At 28.0% G+C, this 24,510-nt stretch overlaps 1 long non-coding RNA gene across 1 annotated transcript; it reads right to left on the bottom strand.

Moving 5' to 3' along the window:
• Positions 1 to 1,465: 1,465 nt before the first annotated feature.
• LOC123290399 lies at positions 1,466 to 23,465 on the bottom strand. The gene is made up of 3 exons (XR_006534871.1): positions 23,453 to 23,465; positions 16,154 to 16,159; positions 1,466 to 1,532 (listed from the first exon to the last, which is right to left on the bottom strand). It is a non-coding gene; the product is annotated as an uncharacterized LOC123290399 (long non-coding RNA).
• Between the last annotated feature and the right edge of the window lie 1,045 nt (positions 23,466 to 24,510).

Genomic DNA, 24,510 nt, shown 5'->3' on the forward strand with positions numbered 1-24,510 from the left:
TAAGAACATAAGTGATAGCTAGCGATATAACAGCTGAAAAGAATGACCCAAAGTTAGTGTGTTTCAAAAGAAATTCCAATGAGATTGGATCAAATTTGCAAGAAATCAAAAAAATCGAATTTTTTTACTTTATGACGTCATCAGAATCCTAAAATTTTTATTTTGCTCTATCACATCCAAATATTATCCAATTTTGATAAACCAAGTATGTCATACTGCTAAATTTGGGTCATACTTTTCAAATTTGTTATCAAAATTAACCTAGCTGTAATATGTTTCGAGAATTTGGAGACCAGCTTCCGGACTTAAGCTCAAAAGTGATAGCTAGCGATAAACTGACATCACAGCTGAAAAGAATGACCCAAAATTAGATGGTTTTCAAAAAAAATTCCAATAAATTCGGATCAAATTTGCCCGTGTTAAGAAATAAATCGAATTTTTAACTTTATGGCGTCATCAGAATCCTAAAAATTTTATTTTGCTCTATCACATCCAAATTATATCCAATTTTGATAAACCAAGTATGTAATGCTACTAAATTTGGGTCATAATTTTCAATTTTATCAAAATTAACCTATCTTTAACAGGTTGCAAGTATGTGGAGCCTAGGTCCCGGAATTAAGCACATAAGTGATAGCTAGCGAAAAACTGGCACAAAAGCGGAAAAGAATGACCCAAAATTAATGGGTTTCAAAAAAAATTCCAATAAGAACGGATCAAATTTTCCTGTTATCAAAAAAATCGAATTTTTTTCTTCTACAATATGATCAAAATCCTAAAAATTTTATTTTGGTATTTTGTAATACATTATTATTGTTACAATCGATTCTATAAATTGTTTGTGCATTTACAAACAATGAACGTATGGATCAACGATCCAAACAGCGTAAAACAGTAACAATAAATTATGAATACTAGAATTGTTTGCCGTTTGATATTAATATTGAATGGAACAAAATGCCCCAATGGACATTAAAGTAGGATTTCCTCTATTGTTTAATGTTAATCTGTATATATATAGGTAACTAGACAACAATAGTAGGATTTCGAACTTGTTTCTAATTATATTAAGATAGAGAAATATCAAGCCTGCCTGCCTGCTATTCAATCCAATTATATTCTATGTATGATGATGATAGATGATATTATTTATTATACATGGAATGAATTGTTCATTTCCAAAATAATTGTTTTCATAGTTATACAATATATAGGTCTCTATTTAGTGAATGAATTTATTGTTTAACTGTATAATTAAGTCATATAATGAGAAAAGTCATACAAAAAAAAGTATTTTAACTTTCTTTTAAAACTAGAAATTTATTGGAAAATTTGCTTTAGATTTGCTTCGAAATTTAGTTTCCTAATTAATCAATCAAAAGGTTTGTTTGAGAAGTTTTAGATAGTCATTCGACGCAGAAGTACAAGTCATTTCGACGTTTTCTAGCTACAAATAAAAAACTGAAAGAAGAGAAAAATTTCACAGCTATTTGGCTCCCAAAAGTTATGCACACCTCCTGGGATTGAGCAGACTCAGATTAACCGCACTTAGGACCAAATGAAGGTATTAAAATGATTTCGAGCTTGCTGACTAGCAATTCTACGAAAAATTTTTATTTTTTTTTTTTAATTTTGAAATTTTTGAAAGTATTTTCTTTTCTTTTCGTTTTTCGATAAAGTTTTACAAGACCACCAGTTGGAGCCACAACTATACAACTCCCTATTATTTAAGGTTTTGGAGAAAATGGGCACCCAAGTTTTGTCCAGTGATGTGTAAGAAAAAATGTTTCAAGCAAAAGTTGTTTAATTTTTTTATAAGAAATAATTTTTATATTCAAACTTTTGTTACATTTCTAACGGTTAACAAGATGGATTCTTTTTCATTTGATTTCAAAGGGCAAATTTTGGTGAATTTTGAAACTGGAAAGTCGAAAAAAACAAAAATGTGCACAATTACTTCAGCTAGAACTTTTATTTGATGCATAATTTTTTTTTGTAATTTGTAAAAAAAACTGCAAACCCTCTTCAAATTGTTTCTCACCTCCTGGGATTGGACAAACTCGGATTACACGCACTAAAGAAAAATGAGGTATTAAAACGCTTTCGAGTTTACTGGAGAATTATTCTTCGAAAAATTTTAATTTGATTAGCTTACTTTTTGAAGCATTTGGTTCATTTTATAGCGTATATAAATTTCTCCAAAAATGCTGAGTCATATCAAAAAATCTACTGGAAACTTGCAACTTTAATGAATTAAAACACTTCGAACACTAAGCAAAATATAAATTTAAAAAAACAAATTCACTTAAATCATTAGGTCATTGGTTCAGGTCATAAACACAACTTAATTCTAGAATTCTTAAACCTCTAGAGCAAATCGTTGAGTCAAAATTATTCGCGATTTTTAGATCAAAGTTTGTTTGGAAATTTGCAAATGCTTCTTGAGTTTGATAGGTCAAAATGTTTCATCCGCAAAATAGGGAAAAATGAATAAAATCATTAAAAAACGAAATTTTCATAAACTCCAAGCAGGGAAAATTCAATCAGTTTTGAACCGATTGAATCAGTCAAAATTGTATTCATTTTTCAATGCATATCCATCGATATTTTTAAGTAATCTCGGAAAATTCACATTTATACTCTCAGGAACTAGAATTATAGATGTGGATATCTCCAAGTATCTGTTACTATAAGTTCTGATATACAAACGTAAAAAAAGATGATTATGGGAGAAGTTTATCTTGGATCAGAATTTGGAGAGTAAATTTTTTGACCACCTTCCCTGGACAAAACGGGCAAACTAAGAAATACATCAAATAGAAACCTCAGGAAAATACATCAAATAGAAAATCGAGCACAGACATTACAAAAATTTCACTTAATTTGATGAATTCGAGGATTTGATACTGGTTCTTTCCGACTAACGAATCCTCTTTCTAATATCTTGCTCTTTAATTTACAAGGATTTTAATGCGAAAACAAATATTCATAATCAACAAGTAAGATTAACATTATATAAGGTTTCATTAACCATTCAAGGTTATATCTCCATAAAGCTTTTATACATTTTGAAGGTTAACAAAATACGGAAATATTCAAGTTCAGAACAAATTTCTTCGAATTCTAAAAGTAAATTTATTTTTCTAATGCGTTTTATTTACATTTAAATATTTTCCGGATATTTTATTATTATTTTTTTTTTTATAAAGTGCGTCTTTAAAACGGAAGAGGAAATACGGAATTTTTTTTTTTATTTATATTTACATTTTTTTAATAAAAGTATATAAAAGAATTTATAATAATAAATATATTGAAAAATAAAATAAAAATATATTTTTAAAGAATTTTTTTTCTTTAGCATAGAAACACCCTTTTAGTGTTGGATGCTGAGCATAAAATATTATTGAATATGTCATCAAAATTTATCTTAATCTGAGAAGATGAAATTATTTTATGACATTAAAATTAACAAAAGAGTAGAAAAAAAGTGATGAGAGCGCCACACAACTTCCATATGTAGATTTTCAGTATTGTTGATTCATGGCTGAAATTACTTGCATTTTATACAGAGAAAAACTTCTTCAACATTAGAAACTCATAGAGAGGGAAAAATCGACATGCCTGTGATTATTTTACTTCATTAAACTTTATTTTCTCGACTACTGTGATAAATAAAAACTCCAAATAAATAAAATAATTTTTTTTCACATCGCTCCCACTATTATTATATTTTGTAACGGATTGTGAAATTTATTCACGTTAAATTGAATGATGTGAGTCAAAACTGGTTCGAAAATTCCGAAGCTAAGCCAAATTTTTATTTCATCATGTAGAGGCAAGGTAAATAAAAGCTTTACAAACAAATGATTCAAATAGAATACTTAACCAAAATCTGAATTTTAAACTCAGCCTACAATAATTTGACAAATAGGACCGATTCTTAAAATTTTGCTTAACGTCAGAGATGGTTAGATATACCCAAAAAAATTATTAGAAAAAGTATATTTTTTTATACCCATATACCGATTTCCATGACATAATTCGCAGCTTTAATTCTGATCGAAAGTCTACTTATTAGAAGTTTATTGAAATATTCGAATATATAACACTTTTAAATTATCAGTTTGTCCAGTTTTTACATTCCATAGCACACTAGATATAAAATTTAAAAATAAACTTTTATAACTAGTATGGTATGGAATGTAAAAACTGGACAAATTGATAATTTAATAGTGCTATATATTCAAATATTTCAATAAACTTGTAATAATTTTGAATGTAGAAAAAACTAACTTCTAAGGAACATTTTATAATAATTTTTTTCGAATCGGTCTCTATTTGTCTATTTGTAGTAGGCTGAGTATAAAGTTTTTATTTCGGTTAATTATTTTAAAAACTGTGGCCAATCACCGTGCATGACTATCCAAAATTTTAAATCGATATTCAAATAACGAAAATATGACGATGTCTTCATCGTAAATGCGACAGACTGCATTTCTATAGAGTGAGGCATTTTTTGATTCGTATTTAATATGTTTGTTAAATACAATTTTCAGTTAGTCGAGAACAACATATATTTTCCAATATTAATCGAGCGTATATCTTTCTGCCGGTTAAAAAATTACCTAAGAGCTTCGAGTGACAAAATACCGCCTAGATCAAAATATGCCTCGCTTTTTATATGGAGGTTATAAAATTTTATTAACCTACTTAAGTTTAACATTTCCAAGTATTGCATAATTTAAATAATGAATTTTGCAATTGTTTAATTTTGCATTTTGTTGTTTATAAACAAAACAAAACATTAAAAATTATAAACTCAAAATAAACTAAAAAATAGTTAATTTTTTTGGTTCATTTTGTGTTCTAATTTACTAATAATTCAAACATTATAATTTTAGTTCACGACCGATAAACATTTTTTTTTTTGGAAGTTTTTGCATCAATGAATCACGTAATCGTAGAATAAAATTTAAACAGTTTTTAGTGAAGTTAAGGTGTTAAATAAAACAATATGTGATTTTTTTTTTAAATTGAAATGTTATGTAGGTAAAAGTGTGTTAAAATGAACTTAAAAGTTTTATTAATATTAGTGGTGACTTTTTCAATAATATATTCTTCAGAAACAAAGAGTGACAATAATTATTGGATTTCATTATTACGGTAAAATTTTTTATATCAAGCCCTTCAATTCAAAAATGGATTGATTGTTTTTATAACAATTTGTATATTGTGAATTCAGTAAACACAGATTTTAAGTCAAACTTTTAGCCAAGTCAAGAGCATCAAGATTATGTTACTATCATATTTTCATAGAAAAATTTAAATCTAAAAAATTTACGATCGTGGGTTTATTGGAAATAGCTTATTTAGTATTTAATAATTATAAGGTCATTTTATTGGAGAATAAAAGTACCTATTTACAAAAAAATACTTTTTTTAGAGACAAGCTTTTATTGTACTAAAAAGTAGAAAATAATTTTTCTTATGAGTCACTCATACATGACTATTTGTTGTAGTCGAGCCCGCTCAATTTAATATGTCAAGTAGGCTTTGGAGTGCCTTCTTTATTTTGAGAAAATGGAAAATAATATTTTGAATATAAACAATGGAAAAAGTGCAAAGAGAACTAATTTTAACCCCCGACTAAAAATTGGAGTGTTATAAGTTTAATGTATCCGTGTATCTGTGTGTCTGTCTGTGGCATCGTAGCTCTAAAAAAAAAAAGATGAACGGTTGAAATGATAATTTTTTCGAAAGTATTCTTACCTATTCTTTTACATGTGCGAGTTAAGGGTTACGTACCCGAAATAACTAGAAAAGATGCGATGATCTTCAAACGGCTTAGTAGATTTTCTTGAAACATAGCTAAGAACCAATTCAAAACAAAATGAGTGTCACAAACGAATCGATGAGACCTAATTTTATGTCGGGGGTTTCCTTAATTGTTTTATTTAATATTATCACCACACAACTGAGGTATATTTTTGGGATGTTTAAAAAAAAACATAATTTTATTAAGCTCTTACCATTTATTATTGCAGGTAAATGATTCATGCTAAAACAAAAAATCTTAAGAAATTTGGGTTCATTATATCAATCAAGCAAAAAGACTTCTTTTCCTTCCGATTATAAAGGAAATAAGTCAGTTCTCTCCGAAGTAAAGAACAATCAATTGCTTTCGGAAATTAAACAAAGTTTTAGAAAGTTGTTGATGAGAAATGGTTTTTCGAGAAGTCAATTTTGACCTAAATAGTAAAAATTTGAGTTTGAAATTTAGTAAACCTGGGTCAGAAATTTTTCTGTTCCGCTATCTGAAAACGTATAAAATTTTAAGCAAAAAAAAATTTTATATAGCTTTTATTTAATTTCACCTTTCTGTTTTTTGTGATTAAATCTTACAAATTAAATTTGATCCACTTCCCGGTTTCTGATTGAGCTAAAATTTTACAAACATATGTAAATCGGCTGTAAGTGCATCTTGGGAATACAATAGTTGTCTTTCCACTTTCTTCCTTCCTTCAAAACATTGTTTTCCATTATCTGAAAATATAAAAGTATCGAACAAATATTCCCGTGATAAATTTTTGTTTAAATTATTAACGAAAAAGATAATAAACGATTTAATAACAATGAACGGTATTTCAATAGCAACAGAATTATCGACAGTTAATATTTGTTGAATAAGATGAATTTGCAGTGATAAAAGAAATACCTATACAATAAATACATCATATTTATAGCTTTGCGAACAATAAAAGTAAAATTGATTGAAAATTCTTAATGAAGTTTTTAAAGAAAATTAAATCAAATTGAAGCATATTATTAAATCGCTTTTGTTAAATAATATATATATGTTAAATCATATTTTTTTATATAATTAAAATCAGTATGATAAATATATAGAGTTTATATAAAAAATTATTCGGGCAAATAAGATAAAAATTATTCGGTCAAACATTTTCGAGGTGATAAATGATACATATTTGAACAAAAAAAGTAAATAAAATGATTACGTAAAATTTGTATACCATGTATATGAAATAGGTATACTAAGTTTAGTCCCAAGTTTGTAACGCTTAAAAATATTGATGCTATGAACAAAATTTTGGTATAGGTGTTTATAAAATCACCTAATTAGTCCATTTCCGTCTGTCTGTCGTCTGTCCGCCTGTCATCACGATTACTCAAAACGAAAAGAGATATCAAGCTGAAATTTTTATAGCGTGCTGAGGACGTAAAAAGTGAGGTCAAGTTCGTAAATGAGCAACATAGGTCAATTAGGTCTTAGGTCCGTAGGACCCATTTTGTGAGAGCGCAAATTATTCGCAAATTTTATAGTATGTAAGTTATGGCTATATCAGTTATATATGTGTGACATGTATATATGTGTAATGTGACAGAGTAATCAACACTGTCTATACATGGTATTTCAACAATTAACTCAATCAATTGTTTGTTTTCACTTGTCTTAGCTATGTTTTAAGAGCGAGTTTAGGATTTCGTACCCGGAACAACTAAAAAATAGGCGTTGATTCTCAAAATCGGTTCATTTTGGAGAAGGCTCTAAGGAAAAACGTAATTTAATGGATAGTGTTATAAGATATGTTTCAAGTATGAGTTTAGGGCTACGAAACCGAAAAATTTCCCAGGCTTTTAAAAATTTTTTAATTTTACTTGTTGGGCAAAGAAATTCACCTTAAATTTTTCGCAATATTAATGAATACAACCTGTATATAGAACTGTCAATTGTTTTATCAATTATCATTTAATATATTTTCTACAGAGTTGTTTAATAATTTGCAACATTTTATCAATTTAAAAAGCATAATGAAATGAAAGTATAAAAAAAAAAAGAACATTCATTTTTTAATACCTTCCTACACACAGAGTGTAATAAAATTTGCATTCAATACACAATTTGCAACTTTATTTCTATTCAGCTTTTTTATTTCAATAATTTGCAACATTGTATTTTAAACATAAATATTTTATACATTTACTTTTATAGTATATTTCATAAAAAATGAACTTTATTATATAGTTTCTTTATTATCGTGTATTAATATTTAATGTTTTATAAAAAAAAGTTCAAGGGTAGATCGTAAAAGATCAACTTTGTAATAATATGTTGAACAAATTGTTAAGCTATGTACTCACTTTTATACAATTTTGTGCATTTTATAAAAGTTGTCCCGAAATTAACGCAATATTTGTATATTTGTCCATTTGCTTGGTAATATGTATTATTTGACATTGAAAAAGCAAAGACAACGTGACAACTGACAATTCAGGGTTTTTTAAAAGGGAGGACTCGACGTAAAAAGAACGCGTTTTCACTGTTGTGCAAGGTTTCAAAATCAAAATAATCAAGTTTGAGCAGCTTAAGCTCGCAATTTTCTAATAAACTATGGTTGAAATAGTAATTTAGCTTCATCAAATGTGAAAAGACAAATTAAAAAACTTTAAAAAATTCGTAGAGATACAAAAGAAGATCATTTTAGAGCACTCAAATCATGAGGTTTAACATTATGGAAATTTTTTAGATCGAGTTTTTTTGAAGTCTGAGGTTTCTGTCAACAAGTTTTGAGGGAGCAAATTCGGATCTGTATCACTACTATTCAGCTACATTTAAGTTAAATGGTTGTCTTACTTTTTATCTTAGATTTTTTTAAGTTAATATTATTCCATAGACGATCAGGCAAATTTCGGCAAAGTGGTGGATAAAAGGTCCTAAAAACAGTTTTTCCTGAATCTTTCCCCAACTGTCATTTTTTCAGAATAAATCTTGTAGCTTTAAATATTTATTTCAAAACATGACTTTGTGGATTTATAACGTAGACCAAAATGTTCTCCGCCGTTTATGTCGCAAAAATGTGTTTAAAGAATGAATTATCCGTTTAATTTTCGGAAAAACGTCATAAAATTTTTTGGTAGAAAATATTTAAAATTTGGATAATTACCATTAGGAAGCCATAATGATAACTTCTTGTAGAATTATTCACCTAACGTCAAGTTTTTGGTACGACGGAAACTTCTTAATTTCATTTGAACATCGAAAAATGTTCTAAAAAACACACTTTCTCGAAATTATTCTAGGCTGTTATTATGTATCGCAGTTCGAATAACTTTATAATTATATAATTATCTCGTTTCTTGCGAATTATTCCAAATATTCATGGGAATATATCAGATATTTGAGATGCCTATCCGGGACATTGACTAAATAAGTGAAGGTTAACCAGAAATCGAATGTACAACATAAGAAGTACGGGATTATAAACTTTTCACAAAAAGTAGCCTTTTTAAGTATTTTCACTCACTTTTAGGTTGTATAAATCTAAAATAAAATGCCTTTTAAAACAAAATTAAAATGTTCCAACCTGTTGATTAAGATGAAAAGCTCTTTATGTTTCATTATTAAGGCTAAACTTTCCTACTACTTTCCATGGGAACATTATCCGCAAAAACTAAACAAATTGTCAATTATGAAATAAAAACGTTAAATTAGTAAAAAATTGAGAAGTCAATTTATTTCTTAGCGGCATTATCCTATCCATGTGTAAAAAAAATGTGACATTTACGTAGGAGATTTTTATTCAAGCTACTTGAAAAACACTATATATTATTTATTTATCGTTTTATCTGCCCTTTTTCTTTTGTCCTTACATTTTATGTATGTGTTCATTTTAAATACATTTTCTTCCGTTCGTATTAAGTAAAATATGATTAATTCAATTTAAATTGTACAGAACAAGAAGGCATTTTCAGAAGGAGAACTAATGAAAAAAACTTGTTATTATTATTATTGTTTTCTTTTTCTTTTCTTTTAAACTTTCCATTTTCAAATAGTTTTATTTATTTTGTATTTGTATACCTATTTGAAATGCATTGCGTAATATTTTTATTCCTTATAAATATATTTTTTGATTAACAAAGTTTTCAAAAATCATAAAAAATTCTTAGGTCATCCGACTTTTTATTATTATTTTATCGCTCAAAGTTGGCTGAAAAAATGATGAATCATATCGGTTATCCTTTTCAATTGGATATTTCTATATCAAAAAATCTAGAGAGTGTGATAAAATACTATATAAAATATTTAGACAATCTTGTACTTTATTGTAATATCCATAAAAATATCAGGTTGTCGAAGATATAAAACCAAAATTTTAATTTAATTATGAGTTCATCGAAGATCCATCATTTGATGAACAGATACGACTATAGTTAGAGTATTGATGATTGAAGAGCGATATCTATATTATAAAATTTATAAGCAACACTTGCACCCAATATATTATATATTTTTGTAGTTGCGTGGTATTGTAAAGCTAAAAATAACTCATTACTTGACTACAAAGCATGTATTTGGTTTATAAGTATGTACCGTGCAATAAACCAAAACTTTTTTTAAATACTGTAGGATTACAATCATCTTAAAATTTATATTTTTAATCGATTAAAAATTCTATATAACTAGGTATATTCGTCTCGCACTATTCTAAAAATATTATGTTAAAGTTATAAAGTAAATAAATTGAATATTGATAAAAAAAAAAAAAGAGAATTACTTATGTTAACTCGAAGAGGATAATGAAAAATACTTTCTTTTATTAAAAAATATCGGACTCAACCCCATATTATTAATCGAATTGAACACCTGATCTGTATGACGTAAATAAAATATTATAAATGATTAAATTACAGATGTATATTTAAATATGCATGAATTGAACTTTTTTTCTTTTTTTAAAATAATATATAACAAATGTCAAAAATATTAAAGAAATCATAATAATCTTGAAAGAAGTGAATTCTGTAAAGAAGAAGAATTATAAACGACAAAAAAAAAAATTGAGAAAAAATTATTAGATTAAATTTATGAAAGAGCTTTTTACATAATATTATTATTTTCATTTTTAACCGACTTCAAACCAAAAAAAGGAGGTTCTCAATTCGACTGTATTTTTTTTTTTTTTATGTTTGTTACCTCAGAACTTTTGACTGGGTGAACCGATTTTAATGATTCTTTATCTATTTGAAAGCTGGTGCTTCCCGTGTGGTCCCATTTCATTTTGGTCTAGTTCTGACAACGCCATCCATGAGAAAACCATAAAAATCTTAAATTTGCATTCATTATGCACGACAAGAGGACGAATAACTCAATATCACGTCAACCGATTTCGATGATTCTTTTTTAGTGAAAAATTAGTTAGTGTACTTCAGATTCACTAAAAATTACGAAATAAAAAAACTTTTAACAAAAAGAAAACCGACCTCAAAAGAAAATCTTTTCCAAAACAAATTAAAATGCACTAAAAAGTAAAAAATAACGATAATATAGAGCAGTTAAAATTATTGTTTTTTTTTTGGAGTCGGTGTCAGCCAAGCTAATGTAGCAAACTGTTCTGTCAGAGCTATTTCCTTGGCTGACACCGACTCCAGATTAAACAATAATTTTAACTGCATTATATTATCGTTATTTTTTTACTTTTTAGTGCATTTTAATTTGTTTTGGCAAAGATTTTCTTTTGAAGTCGGTTTTCTTTTTGTTAAAAGTTTTTTTTATACTACAAATGATGTGCCAAAGTAAAATGTAATAGTTATAAAATTTCCATTCTCATTGTCAAATATTCATAAAATTTAAGTGTGCCTATAAAAATAATTGTCATTTTGAAAGATCGTTTATTATATAAACAAAATAAAAATTATTTTCAATTTTTTCTTAACCGACTTCAAACAAAGAGAAGGAGGTTCTCTCACTTCGACTATATTTTTTTGTAAATGTTTTTTACCTCAGAACTTTCGACTGGATGAACCAATTTTTATGATTTTTTTTTAAAACTGGTGGTTCCTGTGTGGTCCCATTTCAATTTGATCAAGTTCCGACAATGGCATCCATAAGAAAACCATATACTTAGACTTAAATTTGCATGAAGTATGTGGACGACAAATTAACGAATAACCCAATATCACGCCAATCGATTTCGATTATTATTTTTTTAGTGACACATTAGTTAGTTACTTCAGATTCACTTAAAATAAAAAAATAAAAAACAAGTTAATATGCACTAAGAAGTAAAAAAATAATTACGTATTCTTCTGAATAACAAACAATAATCAAAATATTTTAAAGTAAAATGAAATAAAAAATAGTAGACTACTTAAAATTCAATCAAATTATTACGATAATATAATGTAGTTATAATTTCTGCAATTTTGGAGTCGGTGTCAGTCAAGGAAACGACTGTGGCAGAACAATTTGCTACGGTAGCTCGGCTGACACCGAGTTTATCTATAAAGTAAAACTTATTTAAACCTAATTTACTGACTTTAACATTCTCTATCATTCGCATCTTAAATAAACAATTTTATCATGAACCCATAACAATATTTTCAATAATATTCAATATCCTTCAACTTACCATTAAAACGAAGACCGATAAAATCGGATCGTTTCAATTCAAATCGTACATAGGTACCCATACAAGGTGTAACATAAGTCACGCCCCATCTGTGGCAAATGGATTCGTTAAGTCTAAATAAGTTGAAAATAAAGAACGGCAAAATTTTATTTCAGCCTTCTTTAAAAAACTACAATCAACACTGTAAAAATAAAAAGGTATTATTTTGTATTTAAGGATGTATGAGCATGAAAACAATGTTTGATTTAAAGGCTCAAAATTTGTTTGTAGGTAGTCTTTTACTCAAAGAATATGTGGTTAAAATTTCAGCTTAGGTATCCGTGCAAATTTTTAAGAAAAAAGTCATTAAAAATCGATATAAAATACATTGACTCTTATGGAGGAATCTCAAAAAACGACATATTTTGGAAGTTTTTGATAATTTTCATTTGGAATGAATGAAAACAAATTTAAAAAAAACTTTTTAATAGAAAGTAAACATATTATCAATGAATTAGAAAAGAAAAAAACTAAGTGTCTCCGTCCATATAAGGGTTAGGGATGTAAGAGCAGGGTAGATTAAGGGTTGAAATTATTTTTATCTTATTTTCAACTTTGATGATGAATTTTGTTATAACTTCATGAATGTAGACGAAAAATAAGAATAAAATTTTTCGATATGTGTCTTGGTTTTCGAAATATCGAAAGCTAAATAATTAAACAAAATTTTCAATTTTCGATATTTTGAAAATTAAGCCAGATATCGAAAAATTTTATTCTTACTTTTCGTCTTATATCGTCAAGTAATAATATAAATTTATCATCAAAATTGAAAATATCTATTTTTAAATTTGTGCTCCCACTACCATGCTCATACATCCTTAAGATACCTTAGGAGATCCAATGTGAAAATTGAATTAATTCCGAGAAAATAAACTTTTATTTATCAATTAACCACTAGCTTAAATTTCTTTTGTAAAAAATGCATATCGATTTTCTGTACAGTTTATGAGAAATTCTTTGTTTGTGTTTTTTGTATAAGAGCTCTTTTTTGGGTAAAATCGTTCACATTGGTTGCTAATTTCTAATAAACCATACAGAGAATCGATACAAAAAATGTATTAGCACCATGCATGAGTTTTATTTCAGGAGTTTCTATGGTAATGACACACTACTTTTTATAATTTATATAATTTTATGTATGGACATATACATCTATGGTTTATATATATGTTATTTAGTTATTTATTTAAAAAGTTATTTGAATAATTAAACTATTTAAAATAAGTTATTAAATATCTTTTCAATTTTAATTTTATCAATTTTATCGAGATTAAAGATATTAAAGATAATTAACGAATCTTTATGGTGTTATCGATACATTGGATAGAACAATTTCTGAAAAATTTTCGGCTTATTTTGACTGTTTAAATTCACTTCCAAGACATGCGGTGTCATTTATGATACTCTGTTCAATGTACACAGTAATATTTGATATCCACGTATCTTTGCTACTTACACAATTTATAATAATAATAATAATAATAATGTATGCTGATTTTGCTTGAACAGTGAAAGACTATCCTATTTTCTTTATATCACCACTACTGTCAATGAAAAAGGCAGACCCATCTTAAGGATATGACGTATTTATGGGTCTGTTCATACTTCTATTTCATAGGTTTCATATTCGTGTAATTCTTACTTTAAAATTTAAAAAATTCGTGACCAATTTTAGATAACTCAAACTTTTGGTAGACATTGTTGTCGACAGACTAACAGGAGCTATTCGAAGGTTTTCATATTCAGTTTGTGCATTTCAAATTCCAATGCATTTGTACAGTGACATCAACATATCGCTTTAGTAACGCTACCGCACGGAGAAATTATAAAATAACAGGCAAGATGATAAATAGTTTGTTTCTCAACTTGTTTTCAATATATTATACCATAATTTTATTTGGAAACAAATCGAAAAATGTGAATGTAGCAGGATTATGATTGACTCCCAACCGCCAACGAATATCAAGACGTCACAACCAATCACAAGCCATTTTTAGTAAAAAGATAGCTACAAGAAACAATCCATTTTGCAATTGCAACAGAACGGAACCCTAAACAATCAAAACTTTCATAACCATTGTTCTGGATTTTTTGTTATAAAAGCTGTCGAACTGTCGTACAAAGTTAAAACATAACCAGTAGTTGTATTTTCATTCACTTTATATATATTTTATGATTGACTTTATGAAAGTATGAAACACCTTTTGAAATACCCGGTGTCTCAAAAAAGATATATATCACGTCTAACATTAAAGTAGCAAGAGTCAATACGTTGAATAGGTGCTCATTGCAAAAAAGTAAACAGAGGTATAAAATCAACGTACATTTTTAACAAGCTTATTAACTTCACTTGTAACTAACAAAAGGTGGAAAAGGTGGTAAAACACATACATGGTATCACCTAGGCTATGGGCCCTATAGTCTAAGTGTGCCTCTCGTGAACAACCAATATAACTTAACCTAAATTAGCACCCGGAATCGAGTTCAAGAGGCGTTGGTTTTTTTTTTCCCGTCTTGACTAGGGAGAAATTACTAGACAATTCCCGAGCAAAAACCCTAGTGGCAGAAACTCATACTAATTCTTAACTCCGGAAAGTCACCAAATCTAACTTAAACTAACCTTCATCTAAGAAATCTCCAAAAGTCTAAAACTGCTTCTGATATACTTTGTATATTGTCCACATTTCTTGTAAGATACAGTCTATCCCTCCATCTATTTTCGAGAGTTATATAATATATAATAAGGGAAGATGTAGTACCTAGAATCAAAATTTAGAAATTTTCTCTGTTTATATGAAATATACATAGTATATTAATTTTAGTTCCAAGTTTGTAACGCTTAAAAATATTGATGCTTCGAACAAACGAACAAAATTTTGGTATAGGTGTTCATAAAATCACCTATTTAGTCCATTTTCGGTTGTTTGTCCGTCCGTCCGTCTGTGAACACGATAACTTAAAAACGAAAAAAGATATCAAGCTGAAATTACAGCGCACTCAGGACGTAAAAAGTGAGGTCGAGTTCGTAAATGAGCAATATAGGTCAATTGTATGAACAATATAGGTCAATATAGGACCTATCTTGTAAACCGTTAGAGATAGAACAAAAGAAAAGATACTAAAATGTTCCTAATCAAAAAATAAACAACTTTTGTTTGGAACATTTTTTTGTCAACATCACTGTTTACTCACGAGGGCACACATTAGATGCAAATTTTATAGTATGTATTAATATAGAATTATCAGTTATGTATGTGTGGCATGTATAGGTGTATGTGTAATATGATAGAGTAATCAACACTGTCTTTACATGGTATTTCAACAATTAACTCAGTCAATTGTTTGTTTTCACTTGTTTAAGGTTATATTTAAAACAAAAATATGGTACAAGTGGAAACTAAAAATCAACAGTCAGAAGAGTCAAAATTCTCTACTTTTTCCCAAAAATGTTTTATTTTTATTCGAAAACAAAACCACATTGATAATCTATCCTCAGCCTACCTACATTCTGATAAATACCTTCATTCACCAATGTTGTCTAGTAAATAGCAATCTTTGCTGAGAAATTACAGAATGTTTCGAGCTTCTACATTATACTCTAGGATCTACATCTTACCCTATATATAGAAGTTTAATACTATTACACACAAGTTGAAATGTTACTATTACTATATATGTTGTACCTACTACTGTTGGAATTGAATGATGTGGGTGTATACTAGGATATTGTCATAAAGATAGATACAAAAATAAAGTGAGAAAGAGATGGCAAGATCCAGTTTATAAATTGATTCAATGTAATTGACTTTGATGTGTAATAGCATTGAGAGTATTGATTGTTATAGGGGTAGAGATCCTTAATTCACTTGTGGTTACTGTTCCACTTGTTCCTTTCCATACAACCATCATACATCATTGAATATGTATCATTTTCTTAAATATCCAATATACGATATACTCTTCCCAAAAAAATTAGTCGAAACAATAGAAAAACTATTGCAAAGATGCGATGAAAGATTTCAGTAACATTATCTCTTGATTAAAACACATTTTCGTTTTCCAAAAATCCCGTTCTTAGATTATCACAAGTTACGGATCAATATTTTATCAGGACAAACTACACGTCTTATTCTGACATATCGCGTGGTATCACATTGTGATTTAGAACATTCGTGGAATATATTGAAGGACTACAGATGTTTGAGAAAAAAGATCCCAAAAACATTTGCCCATTTGAGTATTTTATGGTAAAAACTCCACAAATTCGGCTAAAGTTAGTCTACATCATCTTGACCAACTGCTCTAACTCGCAAATTCCAAAGAATTATTTGTCATATCGTCGTTGACAAATTTTTTCTGGTACTCTTCAACTCATAATATTGAGGCTTTGAAAAAAACTTCTAAAAATCTAGATGGTTGCTGAGAAATTTAATTTTTTTTTTTTAACTTGTAAAACTTTTCTTCAGTACCCATCACACAACGCGAACAATGCCGTTTTTCTCAAAAGAAATCTAGATAAAAGCGTTTTTAACATAAGTGAAGTACTTTAGGGACTATGATGACTCTAACTATGTGAGTGATGGCTCTTAAGTGATGGTATTAAAAACTCGTTCAGCAACAACTTGACGCATGGTCTCTCCACAGAGTATTTTTCATGAAGATAATACCATAGATAGACTTTGCAGCTTTATGGTATTATCTCTATGATATTTTTTTATCGACGATATATCGACAGTTGGCATACCCAAGCAACTACTGAATGCCTAAAAAGAAAAAAAGCATACTTATTTGCTCAACGAGCTTTATCCTAATATTCAATAAATATCCATAAATGTCACAGTTAAACATACATAAGGTATAGCAGCTTGAAACAATTTATTTAAAAAATTGAGTAAAATAATGAAAAAATAATTTGATTCGACTGTTAAATACTTGGACGATATCTGAGGGTTTTTGATGAGCGGGGACAGGTAAAGATTTTTTAAGGTGATTTTTAATGGTATTTAGCGTAATAGGTACTTCTGGGACTATCTACACAAGGGGATGCATTTAAGGAATATTGGAGACTCCTTTAGTTCATATTTATCGATTTTCTGGCACTCTACATATTAGTTCTAACGACATTCCAGTAAAAGCTTAGAATTATTATTAAGTTTTTAGCATAGTAACTGTAGATTCAATCTATATTACTTCACTGGATTTGAATTGTTTCCAAGAAAAATTGTTTAAAGTTTTTCAATAAACTATTTTCAATAAAAGTTTATATTGTAATAATAATATACACCATAAAATACAGGGCTGTTCAGCAATATATTACCATATATATATATATTTTACTATCTTTCATTAACACATTAATGGCATTATGTTAAAAAAATATAAGTGAAATCTAAATCTAAATGAAAAACTCTGTATTTCATATTTTTATAAAATTTCAATTAGTAATTAGTTTAAAAACGTTCTATAAAAAACAGATTTACAAAGCCTTACTTTTTGGGAATTCAACAATAGAATTGATAGGCTTCAATATTATATGCCCTCTCCCAATCTTATCTCGGTACAACTAAAAATCCTCCCAAAAGTATACCATAACAGGTTCATTATCAAATTATTGTTACTTTTCTGTATTGTTATTTCTATATTTTTGTAGAAACGATTGTTCCACTTTTGAGAGTTATATTGTCAAGTGAATTTTTAATAGTAATTTAAAATAAATCCGACCAAAATGTTTTGTGGCATTACTCACCAAACATACTCTATTAAATCCCAAATAAGAATCCAAATGAAAACTAAGTCCAAAAACTTTTTATTCTATCGCGCCATCCTAGTATGCTCTAAAAGTTGTTAAAGGAAAAATTTTAAATTATATTTTTTACGCTCTCATATTTATTTTATAAAACATTGTTTAAATAAATTATAAAAATTTACCACCATTTATTTACCTATCAAAACACATCATTTAGTAAATTATTATATTCGTTGCGTGTAAAACCGAAATTACCGCCACCCAAGCGGAAATATTCATTACTGTATCTTTTCATTATATTGTTGATTAATTAACACGCAATGAATTTTCACACAATGATCTCGTTATTTATGTAATAATATTGCCTAAACTGTTTAATGTGTAACATTATTATTTGAAAATTTAGGCAAAAATTTTACACAAATAATATGATCATTGAGTGAAAACTAAACTAATAAAAAGAAAAGATACAACTAAATTAATGTTTTCTTACGCGTCGTCAAGTTCGGTTCTACACGCAAGGAATAGATAAAAGTTTGTCATGCATACACAATTTCATTAATATATGTATTATGAATAATAATTATATAATTTGAAATAAAACAAGTGAAAACAAACAATTGACTGAGTTAATTGTTGAAATACCATGCATAGTCAGTGTTGATTTCTTTATCACATAACACATACAAACATGTGACACATACATAACTGATAATCAAGTATAGTACATATTATAAAATTTCCGCCTAATTGGCGCACTCGCGGGTAAACAGTGATGTTTACGAAAAAATGTTTCAAACAAAAGTTGTTTAATTTATATAAGGAACATTTTTTATATTTAAACTTTTGTTCTATCTCTAACGGTTTACAAGATGGGTCCTACGGAACCAAGACCCAACTGACCTATGATGCTCATTTACGAACTTGACCTCACTTTTTACGTCCTGAGTACGCTGTAAAAATTTCAGCTCGATATCTTTTTTCGTTTTTAAGTTATCGTGTCCACAGACGGACGGACGGACGGACGAGAAGCCGGAAATGGACTAATTAGGTGATTTTATGAACACCTATGACAAAATTTTTTTCCTAGCACCATTATTTTTAAGCGTTACAAACTTGGGACTAAACTTAATATACTATGTATATTTCATATATACATGGTATAATAAAAAAATATAAATTGCAGACATATTTAATTGCATTAAATAAAATAAACGAATTTCAAAGGATTTTAGCTTTGAAATTGAGCTAGGTATTTTATTTTTTCAATAATAGTAATCTTTTTCCTGTTTTCCTATGATTTAATAAAAATAATGCCATCCAATCAAAATAGCTATCTATGCCTCTGCAACTATAAAAAAAAAACATTCACTAAAAATATTTATTAAATGTGGAGAAACTGTGAAGAAGAATTGAGAAATATGGTGGAAGTGCGGTGAAGAATTTATAAAAATAGAAATAATCGAATTTTTAATCTTCATATAATGAATGATATATATATATATATATATATATATATATATATATATATATATATATATATATATATATATATATATATATATATATATATATATATATATATATATACAAAGTTTAAAGAGCTCAAGCTATAAAAATTTTGATATAGGTGCTCATAATATCACCTAATTGGTACATTTCCATCCAACAACTTTTGTTTGACACATTTTTTCGTAAACGTCACTGTTTGTCCGTGGGCGCGTAAATTAGAACAAAACTTTGGTGTCCATTTTCTCCAAAACTATAAAAGATAGCAAGTTGATTTGCAGATAGCTTCAACTAGTGGTCTTATGAAACATTCTCGAAAAACGAAAAGAAGTTCTAAGAAATACATTCGAATTCTTCAAAAAACAAAACAGAAATTTTCTTGCTATAAGTATAAACGCCCTCGTATTTTCGAAGAGCGAACGATTTATATAATTTTTTGTTTGAATAAATTAAGTAATTCCTAGTCGAGGAGACGTATCAGATGGTCTAAGGGTTGAGTTTCTATCTATCATTTTATGTCCTTCTATGATTCTAATTAAAGTGCAAAAATTAGGAATGTATGTTAGACATTATTTTATTTCGACATCTGGTGGCATAGTTTTATCTCTACTCCAAAATACGAGGACGGTTGAGAATCATTGTAGAAATGAGAAAGAGGAATAAAATGTCTCTATAAGACGATATATCACATATGTATATATTTTTTATATTATTATATTTGTTCATGACAACTTTAAAAGATGCCCTTTAAATGATATTATATAATTTTTTTTTCTCTTGCAGACATATCAATCAACATATTCAACCGATATCATCAATTATAAATATCACAAATAATAATTTAGTTAACGACGTACCTAATAATGATAATATATCATTAAAAATTAATGACGAAAATGCTATCATTACCAATAATGACAATACACGACCAAAACGTATGTTAGATACAGATAATATACCAATATTTCCATTACTCTCACATAATTATGATCCAGTAGCAAAAGTCAAACGATGTAAATATCGGTAAGTACGTAAAATACATGAAGATAGTAATTGAATTTATATTAGGTTTTTGGTAGTACATACTATATTATAATAAATAATTAAAATAATAAAAAATAATTTTATTATAAATGTATGACAAGAAGTTTTATTTGATCTCAAAATTTTTCGAACTTGGGTTCATTCTCAAAAGATTCAATTTGAATTAAATTGAATCTCTCATAAAAATTATTTTTTATTATTTTAATTATTTATTAAGATAGTATTAAAGTATCGAGACAACTGTATATTACAATTTATTGAGTACTAGCTGATCCGGCGAACTTTGTTCCGCCTTAATGGCAATTTGATAATTTGTAGTAAAGAAAACATAACATAGTAAAGTATGAATTTTAAAAATTATTTCAGTGAAAAAACTTAAAGGATTACAAAATACATCTAAGTGCCATCTATGGTAAACATATTGAACTAACTATTAATTTCGACGATGGTGTCATCTATGGTAAACTTGTTGAACTAACATTTATTTCGATCACTTTTTACGAATGGGCAATGACACTATCATTACATTACAATTGTTAATTATTTATTTAATACAAATAGTTTTATTATTGATTTCTTACAAATATCAAATTGTCATCCATACGTCATTACATATCTGTCATTATACGTCAATTACATAGCTGTCATTTGCGTTTTGTTATTCCAAGTCTGATTCTTTTTTGTTATACCACGTTTTATAGTGACTGACGTTTCATGTCAAGTCACACGGGAATGCTGTCGAACGGTCCTATGTCCTTCTCCTGGCTCTAAACTACCTCCCTGCCAATTTTCAGCTAAATCGGTTCAGCCGTTCTTTAGTTATAAGTGGAGTAACTAACACGACTTTCTTTTATATATATATATATAGATTTTATTAGAACTAATTTTATTATTACAGGACCTCAGTGGATGAAACATTTACAGAACCAGAAACACGTCTTCAATTAGATAAAAAACTACAATCAATGCATCACGAATCTTTCCAACATGCAGCATCATCTGTGTTAAGCAAAAATAAATTATGCAGCTGTTCCAAATATCCATTAAACGAATGCCCATGCAACAATAAAAGCAATAATCGTCATTTAAATGAAATCAATCGATTAAAACATCAAAAATTTGTTGAATTTATGCAGAATTTAAAACAAAAATATGAAAATCAAAAAAAATTATTAAGTAAACATCACATTCAAAAAAATTACCACACTCTCCATTCTCCGCAATTATTAAAACCGAACTTAAATGAAGAAAATGAAAATGAAATATATATATTACAAGAAAAACCAACTGGATTTTCTTCATATGAAAGTGAAACAAATAACATAAATTTAATTTCCACAAAATTTGCACCAACCGAAAACATAGAAAGTATTACTTACTTTAATCAAAAAATACCAACAACAGAGAATGTAAACGAATTTTCTACAGAAAATAATCTTTCTATAGAAAATCTACAAGAATTTATCGGTGATGAGGGGTATGATGATGAAGGTATTATTTTACATCGGGATGTAGCAAGTTATGAAGCTAAGGACGAACCATTTAATACATTAAATCCAAAACCACTTTCTAACTATTTACATTATTTTAAAGATGATAGACTTTCATCAACCACAGAAATTTCTACGGAATCATCCGAAGAAGATATTTATAATGTGTTAGAAAATCTTCGTAAACCATCATTGTTAACAACAACAATTAAATCGAATGATCTTCCAAATTTCTTAACGGTTAAACATAATAAACCACCGTTAGAGAAAGTGATTGTATTGGAACAATTAAAACCGTGGCGCAAGAAGAATTCAAATGTTATACTAATTGATAAAGCGAATATTGTCCTGGAAAAACCAACAGAAATACCATTAGATGAAAAAACTATACAGAATGTTAATGGGTTTAATTTTGATGGTATTTTGGAAACCGAAAAACCACAAGATACAAGTGTGAAAATTTATCCAGAAGTTACGAAACCATCTGCATCTCTTATTGAGAAACCTACAACAGAATTCTTAGCTCATTCTTATAATTTACCAATAAATCATCATCAAAATGTTGTTAGCAGTCCAACGAAATTGAAAAATTTCCTTGATTTTATACATGCAAAACAAAATCAGGTAAAAAACTATTTATTTGAAAAATATGGCCATTTCGGTTTTTTTTTTTTTTTTTTGTAAATCGTAAGGGGGGGAGGGTTGAAGTTAATAAATAACGTTGAAATGACGAATCATGAAGTCCTCATCTCTGTTTTGATAAATATCTGGGTTTTTTTCCGGATTTTATCATGATTAAAAGTCATTTGAATTTATTTTTTTAACCTTAAGCCCCTTCTGATATGAAGTATACATAACCACTTTTCAGTCAACATACGTCCGCGAAAAAAGTCATGAGGACTTTTTCCAAATTCCTCTCTAGACGATCCGTATTAGAGACCTCTTGAACCCCTAAAAATTTCAGCCCATTTATCTTGAATCGTTTGAAAGTAATTTAAGGGTTGCCTTCGCATTCTAGCCAGAAATAAAAATAGAATTTTTTTTACTGTGCAAATTTAAGTTATTCTTTCATCATGTAACATTTCTGCTTATCAGCAGAAATTGGTGAAGGTAAAAGAATTAAATATTGAATTCGAAAAATGCGTTGAATACAAAGAAAAAACTCCGCTCACGGTTTTTTTTACATATTCAACTGCATTTAGGACCTTTCCTACCACTATAAGTACAATGAACTACGTGTAACATAATAAAGTAAGGCAAATTTACAAAAGCTATTACTTACATTAAACACCTGCTTCTCATGGTACATGTAGGTGTATTTATATAATATTTGTCGAAAATAGAAACTTCAAATTACAGGGTGTTCCAAGTAACAACAGGATTTCATAGAACCCGTAGAGTACGTTAAAATAATGACAATTTCTCAATACACTTATGGCCGCCAGAAATCTATTGAAATTTTAGGAAAAAGGATATTATTACAAATATTGCCAAAACGTGGGACATTGCGCATTATTGTATTTGCAATAAAGTCAGAGGATTTCTTTTCTCGAAACGGGTTCCGCCCGTATCTATACCACGTAATTTATCACAAGTATCAAGTCTTGAATTTTGTGTCAAATTTTCAAATATTTATCAATAAAAATATTCTTTTTTAAGTCAAAACTTCTTTAAGCGCTTTGGTCACCTTTGTAATTGGGAAAAAGCACTGAACTTGCGTGACTGTCAGGTATGACTAAATATTCAACATAAAATCAACCTGCCTGGTGGTTCAGTGGTATCGCTGATGAACTGCCATTCAAAAAACCTGCGTACGAAGCCCAACCAGTCAAAATAGCTATTGTTTATAAGAGTTTTTTATACCTATGTTAATTAATTTTAAAATTCAGATATTCCAAAATTTTAAGTTTCACTTCTGTCGACAGTCCCCATGACTGACTATCATTTTTTTCTAATTTTAACAAAAATTCAACACCATGTATCTAAAAAAGGACGCTTTTTCAGCAAAGTAAATTGAGGAATTATCATTATTTGTTTATTACATTTGGAATCCTGTTGCTATAACTTTGACCATCCTATACATATACAAAAATGTTACATAATATAAACACATTGATTTTAACTTTATTAAATATGTATGTAATTCATTTATAAAACATTTTTTTCTTAAGTTAAATATTTTTTAATAAAAAAAACTTCGAAGGATCTACAATTAGAATGAAAAGAAAACATCTGTCTTTATTTACATACA

This window comes from Chrysoperla carnea, chromosome 1 (assembly GCF_905475395.1).
Source record: "Chrysoperla carnea chromosome 1, inChrCarn1.1, whole genome shotgun sequence".
Classification (NCBI taxonomy): domain Eukaryota; kingdom Metazoa; phylum Arthropoda; class Insecta; order Neuroptera; family Chrysopidae; genus Chrysoperla; species Chrysoperla carnea.